The 11,837-nt window shown below is 40.7% G+C and overlaps 1 pseudogene; it reads left to right on the top strand.

Annotated features, from left to right (window-relative positions):
* The first annotated feature begins 3,467 nt into the window (after window positions 1-3,467).
* LOC121458769 lies at window positions 3,468-11,582 on the top strand (annotated as a pseudogene).
* The last annotated feature ends 255 nt before the right edge of the window (window positions 11,583-11,837 follow it).

Below are 11,837 nucleotides of genomic sequence, written 5' to 3'. Positions count from 1 at the left end.
TTATATGCTGGATTACATTGATAGATTTTCGTATGTTGAACCAGCCCTGCATCTCAGGAATGAAGCCTACTTGATTATAATGGATAATTTTTCTTATGTCTTCTTGAATTCGGTTCGCCAGTATTTTGTTGAGGATTTTTGCGTCGATGTTCATGAGTGAGATTGGCCTGTAATTCTCTTTCTTGGTTGAGTCTTTGTGTGGTTTTGGTATCAGAGTAACTGTAGCTTCATAAAAGGAATTAGGTAATGACCCTTCTGTTTCTATATTGTGGAATACATTAAGGAGTATAGGTATTACCTCTTCTTGGAAGTTCTGGTAGAATTCTGCATTGAAACCATCTGGTCCTGGTCTTTTTTTGGTAGGGAGGTTTTTGATAAGAGCTTCTAATTCTTTGCGACTGACAGGTCTGTTTAGATTGTTCACCTGGTCCTGGTGTAACTTTGGTATATGGTATTTATCTAAAAAAGTGTCCATTTCTTTTACATTTTCCAGTTTTGTGTTATACAGGCTTTTGTAATAAGATCTAATGATTCTCTGAATTTCCTCTATGTCTGTGGTTATGTCCACCTTTTCATTTCTGATCTTATTAATTTGCAAATTCTCTCTCTGCCGTTTGATTAGTTTGGATAGGGGTTTATCAATCTTGCTGATTTTCACCAGGAACCAGCTTTTTGTTTCATTGATTCTTTGGATTGTTTTCTGTGTTTCTATTTTGTTGATTTTCGCCCTCAGTTTGATTATTTCCCGTCTTCTACTCCTCCTAGGTGAGTCTGCTTCTTTTTTTTCTAGAGCTTTCAGGTGGGCTGTTAAGTCTCCAATATGTGCTTTCTCTGTTTTCTTTAAGTGGGCACTTAGTGCGATGAACTTTCCTCTTAGCACTGCTTTCATAGTGTCCCATAAGTTTTAGTATGTTGTCCCTTTATTTTCATTGAATTCAAGGAAGACTTTAATTTCTTTCTTTATTTCTTCCTTAATCCAGGTATGGTTCAGTAGTTGACTGTTCAGTTTCCATGAGTTTGTAGGATTTTTGGGGGTAGCATTGTTGTTGTATTCTAACTTTAATCCATGGTGATCTGATAAGACACAGGTGGTTATTAATATTTTTTTGTAACTGTGGATGTTTGCTTTGTTACCGACTATGTGGTCGATTTTTGAGAAGGTTCCATGAGCTGCAGAGAAGAAGGTATATTCTTTCCTATTTGGGTGGAATGTTCTATAGATGTCTGTTAAGTCCATGTGATTCATTACCTCCATTAATTCTCTTATTTCTCTGTTAGGTTTCTGTCTGATTTACCTGTCCATTGGTGAGAGAGGTGTATTGAAGTCTCCTACTATTAGTGTGTGCGGTTTGATGGCTGCCTTGAGTTTTAGTAATGTTTCTTTTACGTACGTGAGTGCTTTTATATTAGGGGCATAGATATTCAGGATTGAGACTTCATCCTGATGAATTGTTCCTGTTATGAGTATAAAATGTCCCTCTCCATCTCTTCTGATTGATTTAAGTTTGAAGTCAACTTTGTTAGAAATTAGTTTGGCCACACCTGCTTGTTTCTTAGGTCCATTTGCTTGATAAGCCTTTTCCCAGCCCTTTACTCTGAGTAGGTGCCTGTCTTTGTGGTTGAGGTGTGTTTCTTGTAAACAGCAGAATGTTGGATCCTGTTTTCGTATCCAATCTCTTTGCCTGTGCCTTTTTATAGGTGAGTTGAGCCCATTGATATTAAGTGATATTAATGACCAGTGGTTGTTAACTCCGGTCACTTTTTTAGTAGTAGGGTTTGTGTGTTTCCCTTCTTTGAGTTGCACTGGTGAAGGGTCTCTAGATGTCTGAGTTATTGTGGTCATTGTTGGACTCCTTGGTTAGTGATTTTCCTTCTATTATTTTCTGTAAGGGTGGATTTGTGGCTACGTATTGTTTAAATTTGTTTTTATCCCGGAAAATTTTGTTTTTTCCATTTATAGTGAACGAAATCTTGGCTGGATATAGTAGTCTGGTCTTGCATCCATGGTCTCTTAGTTTTTGCAGTACATCTATCCAGGACCTTCTGGCTTTCATGTTTTCCATAGAGAAGTCCGGTGTAAGTCTAATAGATTTACCTTTATTAGTAACTTGGCCTTTTTCCTTTGCGGCTCTTAATATTCTTTCTTTATTCTGTATATTTTGTGTTTTGATTAGTATATGGCGAGGGGATTTTTTTTTTTTTTGATCCAGCCTATTTGGTGTTCTGTATGCTTCTTGAACCTTCATAGGTACATCTTTCTTCAGGTTGGGAAAGTTTTCTTCTATAATTTTATTAAGTATATTTTCTGGACCGTTGAGCTTCCCTTCTTCTCCTTCTTCTTCTCCAATTATTCTTAGGTTTGATCTTTTTATTGTGTCCCAGATTTCCTGATGTTTTGTGATGAGAATTTGTTGGTTTTGCTGTTTTCTTTGATCAGTGTGTTTATTTTCTCTATGGTATCTTCAGTGTCTGACATTCTTTCTTCTATCTCTTGTAATCTGTTGTTAGTACTTGTCTCTGTAGTTCCTGTTCGTTTACCCAGATTTTTCATCTCCATTCTTCCCTCGGTTTGTGCTTTCTTCATTGCTTCCATTTCATTCTTCAAGTCTTGAACCGCTTCCCTAACCTGTTTGATTGCTTTTTCTTGTTTCTCTTGGTTTTCTTGCATGTCTTTGAGCGATTAATTCATTTCCTCTATCTTTTTGTTTGTAATCTCTAATTGTTTATGGCAGTTTTTTACCTCCTGTTTAAGGTCCTCTATTATTTTCATATAGTTCACTTTTGAGTCGATTTCTTCTAATTCTTCTGGAGTAGGGTGTGCAATTCTTCTTATTTCGGGATCCCTGGATTGTGGTGATGTCATGTTGCCTTTCAGGTTGTTGGAGGAATTCTTGCATTGGCGCCTTCCCATCTCTTCCTTCAAATGGAGCCAGGAGAGGCCTGGTGTCTTGGTCCAGTCTTTGTTGTGATTGACTCTCTGGGTATATCTCTTCAGTGTAGAAGCAGGAACCGTTCCCGTCCAGATGGAATTCCTCAGCAACTAAACAGGGCCGCTGGTAGCCCAATGATCCAGGGCCAACAGGATGAATGGAGCAGGGGGGGCGGTATCCAGGAGCGCACAGGAAGCCTGGCGCCGGAGCTGAAGGTGCCCGGGCTCCCTTACATGGGACCCTGAGGCCTGCCAGGTAGGCAGGCACTCACCGCTCTGGGTGGGTAGCCTTTGTGTAGGAGCTTAAAACTGTTCTTGAGCACTGGTCCTAGCATACAGCAGGGCAGGGTTGGGGAGGCGTGCTGGGGGGGTCGGTCGTGAGAAAGAAAGACAGCCCTGCAGAAGGAGCTGGGGGAGGGGGGATTGTGCTCTCTTCTGGGACAGTCCGCCCCTGGATAGCACACACTCACCCATCCAGATGGGATTTCTCAGCAACTAAACAGGGCCACCGGTAGCCCAATGATCCAGGGCCAAAAGGATGAATGGAGCAAGGGGGGCGGTATCCAGGTGCGCACAGGAAGTGTTGTACCTAAATCATTATTTATCCCAACCTAAAATAAACTTTTTATATCTCTTAACCTTACATATTTCATGCTAGTTTCTGAGTTGTTTCACTTTTGTAACAGAAAAAACTACAATTATCTAGTATTTAAGTCCTTTAGAGACCTGAGTAGGTTATAGTACTACCTGAGTAAACAGAAAATATAGTGTTTATCTATCTCCATGCAGAAATCTCAAGTCCAAATTGATCAAAACATAAAAACAACCACATTGAACTTCATAGAAAAGAAAGTGGAAACTACACTTGAACACATTGGTACAGGAGACTGCTTTCTATATATAACCCCAGCAACATGAACACTAATAGTAATATTTAATAGATGGGACCACCTAAAACTGAAAACTTTCTGAAAAGCAGAGAAAATATTTAATAAAATGGCAGCCTACATGATGGAGGAAGGTCATTGGCTAATAAAGGCACTGCCCTGGCCCATTTTATTGGTTAGAGGATAGGTGGGAGGAGAAAACAGGACAGAACACTGGGAGGAAGAGGAAGTGAGGTCAGAGACTACACAGCTCTCTCGGGAGCAGACGCCTGAGAGAGAGACTCCATGCCCCGCTCCCGGGATGAAGCTCCGACCCAGGATGGACTAGGCTAGAATCTTCCCGGTAAGACCGGTGCTCACAGATTATTAGAGATGGGTTGATCGGGATGTGAGAATTAGCCTGTAAGTGCTAGAGCTAAAGGGCCAAGCAGTGATTAAAAGAATACAGTGTCTGTGTAATTATTTTGGGCATAAGCTAGCCGGGCAGGTGGCTGGGGGTGCTGAGAACGCAGCCCTGCCGCCCTTATCACGTCATATGGCGCCCTTATTACGTCATATGGCGAGGTTGTGGATTGTGTCATCATGAAAGATAAAACCACCAACCAATCTCGAGGCTTCGGGTTTGTCAAGTTTAAAGACCCCAATTGTGTGGGGACAGTGCTGGCCAGCAGACCACACACCCTGGATGGCCGGAATATTGACCCGAAGCCATGCACACCTCGGGGGATGCAGCCAGAGCGAACGCGGCCCAAGGAGGGCTGGCAGAAAGGACCCAGGAGCGACAGCAGCAAATCCAACAAGATCTTTGTGGGGGGCATTCCCCACAACTGCGGTGAGACGGAGCTCAGGGAGTACTTCAAGAAGTTCGGAGTGGTCACCGAGGTAGTCATGATCTATGATGCAGAGAAGCAGCGACCTCGAGGTTTTGGATTTATTACTTTCGAGGACGAACAATCAGTGGACCAGGCTGTCAACATGCATTTTCACGACATCATGGGCAAAAAAGTGGAGGTTAAACGAGCTGAACCTCGGGACAGCAAAAACCAAGCACCAGGACAGCCAGGAGCCAGCCAGTGGGGCAGCCGCGTGGCACCCAGTGCAGCCAACGGCTGGGCAGGACAGCCCCCCCCACATGGCAGCAAGGTTATGGCCCACAAGGAATGTGGGTGCCAACAGGACAGGCCATTGGTGGCTATGGCCCACCTCCTGCGGGCAGAGGAGCCCCACCCCCGCCCCCACCCTTCACATCCTACATTGTATCTACACCGCCTGGAGGCTTCCCCCCACCACAGGGCTTCCCACAGGGCTATGGCGCCCCGCCACAATTCAGTTTTGGCTATGGGCCTCCGCCCCCACCTCCTGATCAGTTCGCCCCTCCAGGGGTCCCTCCTCCACCTACTACCCCAGGAGCTGCCCCATTGGCCTTCCCGCAGCTCATTAAGAGGTCCTGCCACAAAACACTTAAACGGTTAAAGCTGAACGCATGCTTTTCGGTTTTCAGCCATAGCAGGAAAAAAGCTGTGCCATTTAAAAATGCCAGCTTTCTGGGCTGTCCTGCCAGGGCAAACTCTGACTATTTGAGGCAGGAGGGCCGGCTACCAAGAGAGGACTTGAGTGTTGTCTGTTGTAGCTCACTTGCTGGCAGGGACCTTGAAATGCCAGACAGTTGTTGCAGTAAACATGGCTACAGCCTGTATATCCGCCATGAGGCTGGGAAGCTAAGGAATGGACTGGATCTAGCTGGCAAAGCCACGCCTTTAATCCTACTGATATTGCTTGGTAAATTAAAGACTCATGTGGTCAGAAAAAGAGAGATATACAGTAAAGAGAGATTCAAAGACAAAGAAAATTTTTAAATGGTTTACAGTGTGTTAAAAATATATGCAGACTAAAAGTTGAAGTTCTTAAAGTAAAAAACATAAAAAAAGGAAGAGAGTTGTTGTGTGTGGTAGCACACGCCTTTAATCCCAGTGCCTAGAAGGCAGAGGCAAACAGATCTCTGTGAGTTCAAGGTGTACTAGTTTACACCTTTAATCCCAATGCCTGGGAGGCAGAGACAGGCAGATCTCTGAGAGTTCAAAGACAGCCTGGTCTACAGTTACTTCAGGTCAAAGATACAGAGAACCTGTCTCAAAAAGCAAAGAGTTAAAAGTAAAAATAAATGAAATAGAGGTTAAAACAAAGCTGCACAAAGATGGAAAATACACAGAGAATTTTGATACTGTATGCTATTATGCTCTCTTTGAATTGTTTGAATGCTGAGGAAGGAGCAACAGCTGCTAAAAGATATTTATTTATAAATGCTGCTGAGCTAATCCAACATAGATATTTTGATGCCTTGAATTTGAAATTTGGATCTAAGGACATGATGCTTTGGAAAGGAGTTTCTTATTTTGTTTTCACAGAGGATGAGACGCTGTTCATTTCTTCTATTCCGATTTGGTATGATGGACCACGCCCTCCTGAAGGGTTGGTGTGAACGCCTTCAAAAAATTGCTTCGCTCAACTGCCAACTGAGATGAAACTAGCACACAGGTTATACCATGAAAGACCTAATTAACGACGCCCCCATTCAGCAGGAAGCAGTTTGGAGAGAAAAAACTGCGCCCATGTTCCCAAATATGGTTTATCAATGTTCTTTTACATTTAAATGGGGATATGATATAGATATGAATAATTTGCATTAGTATAGATTTTGCTTTATTGATAGAGATTTAAGGCCAATTTTGTTATATGTATAAGTGTTTCTGATTTTGATTAAGGTATTGTGATTGTGTAGTTCATTTAAATATGTAATGTATAATTAGGAAATATAGGTTGTTAATGGATAATCATCGATAATAGTAAAGCTTGCAGTCATGTTAGTGAGATTTTCTAGATATATTGAGATATTTTAGATAGACATTCTTCATGTCTTTCAAAGATTACAGAATAGGATATTTAATGTTTTAATAACTGAGGACTTTTCGTGACAATGAGACACTCTGCTCCTGGCAGCACCAATGTACTTCAAGAGGAAGATGGGCATCGAAGAGGCACCTTATGGAGTTTGATAGCCATTTGGGCAAGAAACTGCTCTTGCCTGGACTATTGCATAAACTGGACACAGAGAACCCGCAGAGAGAGGACTACTGAACTTGCCTAAGGTGAGATGATCTTTTGGGGTTCCTGATTCATTTTGAAAGAGTCTGGGAGACATTCTGCAGGACACAACAGATAGTGACTGAACTGACTTTGAATTTTCCTGCTTTATGGAAATGTCTGCTGGATACCATGGGCCTGAAGGCTGAAGATGGATGCCCCAACAGTACAAAAGAACTTTGGGTGACTGTCCAGGTAGCGAGATGTCTCTGTCATTTCTAGAGTTTTAAAAGTTGCTTTTTTCTTGTTTGCTTAGGTAGTATTGTATCTTTCTGGAGTCTTTGATGGAGTTAAGAATAGTTAGTTATAGTTATAGTTTTCCTTAGTTATGATAAAGATTATTGTAACTTTTACTTGATAACTGTTTTGTTATATGTAATTTTGCTATGTTAAAGTTAAAGCCTTTTTTTTTGTTTAAACCGAAAAAGGGGAAATGATGGAGGAAGGTCATTGGCTAATAAAGGCACTGCCCTGGCCCATTTTATTGGTTAGAGGATAGGTGGGAGGAGAAAACAGGACAGAACGCTGGGAGGAAGAGGAAGTGAGGTCAGAGACTACACAGCTCTCTCGGGAGCAGACGCCTGAGAGAGAGACTCCATGCCCCGCTCCCGGGATGAAGCTCCGACCCAGGATGGACTAGGCTAGAATCTTCCCGGTAAGACCGGTGCTCACAGATTATTAGAGATGGGTTGATCGGGATGTGAGAATTAGCCTGTAAGTGCTAGAGCTAAAGGGCCAAGCAGTGATTAAAAGAATACAGTGTCTGTGTAATTATTTTGGGCATAAGCTAGCCGGGCAGGCGGCTGGGGGTGCTGAGAACGCAGCCCTGCCGCCCTTATTACGTCACCTACAGGATAGAAAAAGGTCTTCTTCAACCTCACTTCAAACAAATGGCTGATATCCAAAATATATAAAGAGCTCAAGGAACTGGTCATCAGAAGAACAAATAAGCCAATGGAAAAAAATTGTACAGACTTAAACAGAGAAGTCTCAACAGATGACTATAAAATGACTGAAAGACACTTAAGGAAATGCTCAACATCCTTAGCCATTAAAGAAATGTAAAAACAATTCTGAGATTCCACTTTACACCTGTAAGAATAGCCAAGATCAAAAACACAGAGGACAGTTTATGCTGGAGAGGATGTGGGGTGAAGGGAAAATATCTCCATTGCTGGTGGGCATGCAAACTGGTACAATCACTTTAGAAATCAGAATGGTGATTTCTAAGAAAATTAGGACACAACCTACCTCAAGACCAAGCAATACCACTTTGGGTATAACATAAATGATTCTCAATCATACTGCATGGGCATGTGTTTAGTGATATTCTTAGCAGCACTATTTCTATTAGCCTGGTAATAACCCAAGCACTCCCTGACCAAAGAATGGATGAGGAAAATGTGCTGCATTTACACAATGGAGTACCACACAGCAGAAAAAAAATAATGACATTTGGAAATTGCAGGCAAATTTATGCATCAACACATCATACGGAGTGAGGTAACCCAGACCCAGAAAGACAAATATACAATGTCCTCACTCATAAGTGGCTTTTAGACCTAAAGTAAAGAAAACCAGCCTACAATTCTCAACCCCAGAGAACCTAGATAACAAAGAGGAATCTAAGTGAAATACACATGGATCTAATCTACATGGAAAGTAGAAAAAGACAGAAACTTCTGAACTAATTGCAAGCATGGAGATCATTACAGAAGGTAGAAGAGTGGAAGAAGGGAAGAGAGCAGAGAAAAATATATACCTCAATAAAAAACAATTTTAAAAAACCAAGAAATGACAAAAACAACTGACAGCCTGGATAGTCACCCAAGATTCCACTGTACTGTTGGACTTTTTTAACTTTAGCCTATACACCTAGAAGATCTGACCAAGTTTCTGTGAGGCAGGAATTTTGAAGGATTGTCCTGCTTTGCCATGGCAATGCTCAGCTGTCACTTTCTTTCATGTCCTGCCTATCTAATTTAGACAGTCTACTGTCAGTAGTCAACTCAAAGGGCAGTTTCTTGCCAGTGCCTAAGTCTTGCCAGCAAGAAAGTTAACTACATTTAGTCATTTCTATGATAGCCATCATATCTCTGAAATAGGTTGGTGTTGTCAGGAACAGACATGCCTTGCCATAAAAGCCTTATATAATCATAACATCTTAAATGCCATATTTTGAATAGGAAATGTTTGATGACTTATTTAAAATGTATTTTTTGGCCAGGGAGTGATGGTCATGTCTTTAATCCCAGTACTTGTGTGGCAGAAGAAGGTTGATCTCAGTGTGCTCAAGGCCAGCCTGGTCTACAAAGTGATTTCCAGGACAACCAGAGTAATACAAAGGAACCCTATCATGAAAAAGAATGGAAATGAAATGTATTTTTGTTTCACTTTGAAAGACTCCCTAACATGACCATAAGTATGATTATAATATGTAACTATTAACCTGTAATTTTATCAATTTAAATAGCTTGTAATAGTAATTTTCAGGACTAGAGATTTATTTTACATCGTAAAGTGACTTGGGCAAAAACAATACATAAGAGTTAGAAATGTGGGCGCTTTTATATTCGGGGCATAGATATTCAGGATTGAGACTGCATCCTGATGAATTGTTCCTGTTATGAGTATAAAATGTCCCTCTCCATCTCTTCTGATTGATTTAAGTTTGAAGTCAACTTTGTTAGAAATTAGTATGGCCACACCTGCTTGTTTCTTAGGTCCATTTGCTTGATAAGCCTTTTCCCAGCCCTTTACTCTGAGTAGGTGCCTGTCTTTGTGGTTGAGGTGTGTTTCTTGTAAACAGCAGAATGTTGGATCCTGTTTTCGTATCCAATCTCTTTGCCTGTGCCTTTTTATAGGTGAGTTGAGCCCATTGATATTAAGTGATATTAATGACCAGTGGTTTTTAACTCCGGTCACTTTTTTAGTAGTAGGGTTTGTGTGTTTCCCTTCTTTGAGTTGCACTGGTGAAAGGTCTCTAGATGACTGAGTTATTGTGGGCATTGTTGGACTCCTTGGTTAGTGATTTTCCTTCTATAATTTTCTGTACGGCTGGATTTGTGGCTACGTATTGTTTGAATTTGTTTTTATCCTGGAAAATTTTGTTTTCTCCATTTATAGTGAACGAAAGCTTGGCTGGATATAGTAGTCTGGTCTTGCATCCACGATCTCTTAGTTTTTGCAGTACATCTATCCAGGACCTTCTGGCTTTCATGGTTTCCATAGAGAAGTCAGGTGTAAGTCTGATAGGTTTACCTTTATAAGTAACTTGGCCTTTTTCCTTTGCGGCTCTTAATATTCTTTCTTTATTCTGTGTATTTTGTGTTTTGATTATTATATGGCGAGGGGATGTTTTTTTTTTTGATCCAGCCTATTCGGTGTTCTGTATGCTTCTTGAACCTTCATAGGTATATCTTTCTTTAGGTTGGGAAAATTTTCTTCTATAATTTCATTAAATATGTATACACACTCATGCACAAATATACACACAAAGTATATACACTGGCACATACATATACATACAAATCATTACTAACTTTGCTTGTGTAGCTTTCCAAATGCTTATTTATGCTACTTTATATTTGTAATATGAACATTCCCAGCTATTGGGTAGGTTTTACATAAAAATGAAGTCATAGTTTCATGAGTAGCCAGGTTTTGAATATTTGGTAAGCCAAATCCCATTTTCAAGTAATTTTATTGTATACTCTATAGATTTGTCACTCAAATTGGTTGAATAAAACACTGACTGGCCAGAAGCTGGGCATGAGGCATTGGGAGCTTGACATGAATGTGTCATGCTGATAAATGTTTTACCAGTGAAAGATACTAAATGGGGAATATGGGTTAACTTAAAATTTAAGAGCAGGTTAGTAATAACTATGATCTTTGTGTAAACATTTTCAATTCTTAAAATCTTAAAACCTTCTGTGTGATAATCTTGCGCTGGCAGTTAGGGAAAAAAATGTCTGTTCACAAATGGCATTCCAATGTGTAGCCAAATTTCCACATAAAATCTGAAATAACTTGGAAAAATTCTAAAGACCCCAAAACATAGTTAAATGCAGCATCTTTGTAATGCCTTTTCTTTGGTGGGCTATGTTTTCTAGCAGTGACCAGAGACTTGCCTCCTTCAACCAAGGACTTCATGACTCAACATTAGCAACAAATAAGCAGCTCTCTTAAGAGATCCTAAGTTTACTGTTTGTGTGTCTTCTTTCTCTATCTGGCCAGAGAACACAGGTCAGGCACCTTCTGGCTGCTTTCTCTGTATTTCTGCAAATCAAAGAATGTGTGAAACCTTAATGTGATTGTCTACGACAGACACCCACAGGTTTCAAGGTCATGCATTTGTTTGTGGCTCCAGCCCACCTCTGGTCTGTTATTCAACAGGGCTGCCTTTGAATAGTTTTTGGGAAGCATTACTGGGAATTACCTCCAACTCCTTCCCAGAAATGTCCTTTCTTAGTCAGTCCACTGATCTACTTTGTTACCATACACTAGACCCTATAGAAATTTGCCACAAAGTTCTTGGCCCAAATACGATGGCCGACTTGTAATTTGGAATACTATTTTCCCATTTTTAATTCTGTGTCAAATTTATTGATAGTTCAGAATGATGAATTAGTTAAATGCATGATGGTTAATTGAGGTCTATAAACAAAATTCAGGATAAGAGAAATTTGTGATGTGTAAGCATACAAAAGTAATGTTATTTTTACTGTAGACACTGAAAGACCGTCAGAGAGGACTTTTTATCTGATGAAGTCCCCAGAACCAGGACACTCCGAGACCAGGCCACAGGATGCAATTAGCAAGAGGTTTATTGAGTAAACACAGGTACCTGCTGGTGGCAAAGTCTTTCAGAGGACTTG

Source organism: Microtus oregoni, unplaced genomic scaffold, assembly GCF_018167655.1.
Source record: "Microtus oregoni isolate MIOR12 unplaced genomic scaffold, Mior012 000018F_ref0000195, whole genome shotgun sequence".
Classification (NCBI taxonomy): Eukaryota; Metazoa; Chordata; class Mammalia; order Rodentia; family Cricetidae; genus Microtus; species Microtus oregoni.
The sequence above is the reverse complement of the archived record's forward strand: the minus strand, read 5'-3'. Positions and strand labels throughout refer to the sequence as shown.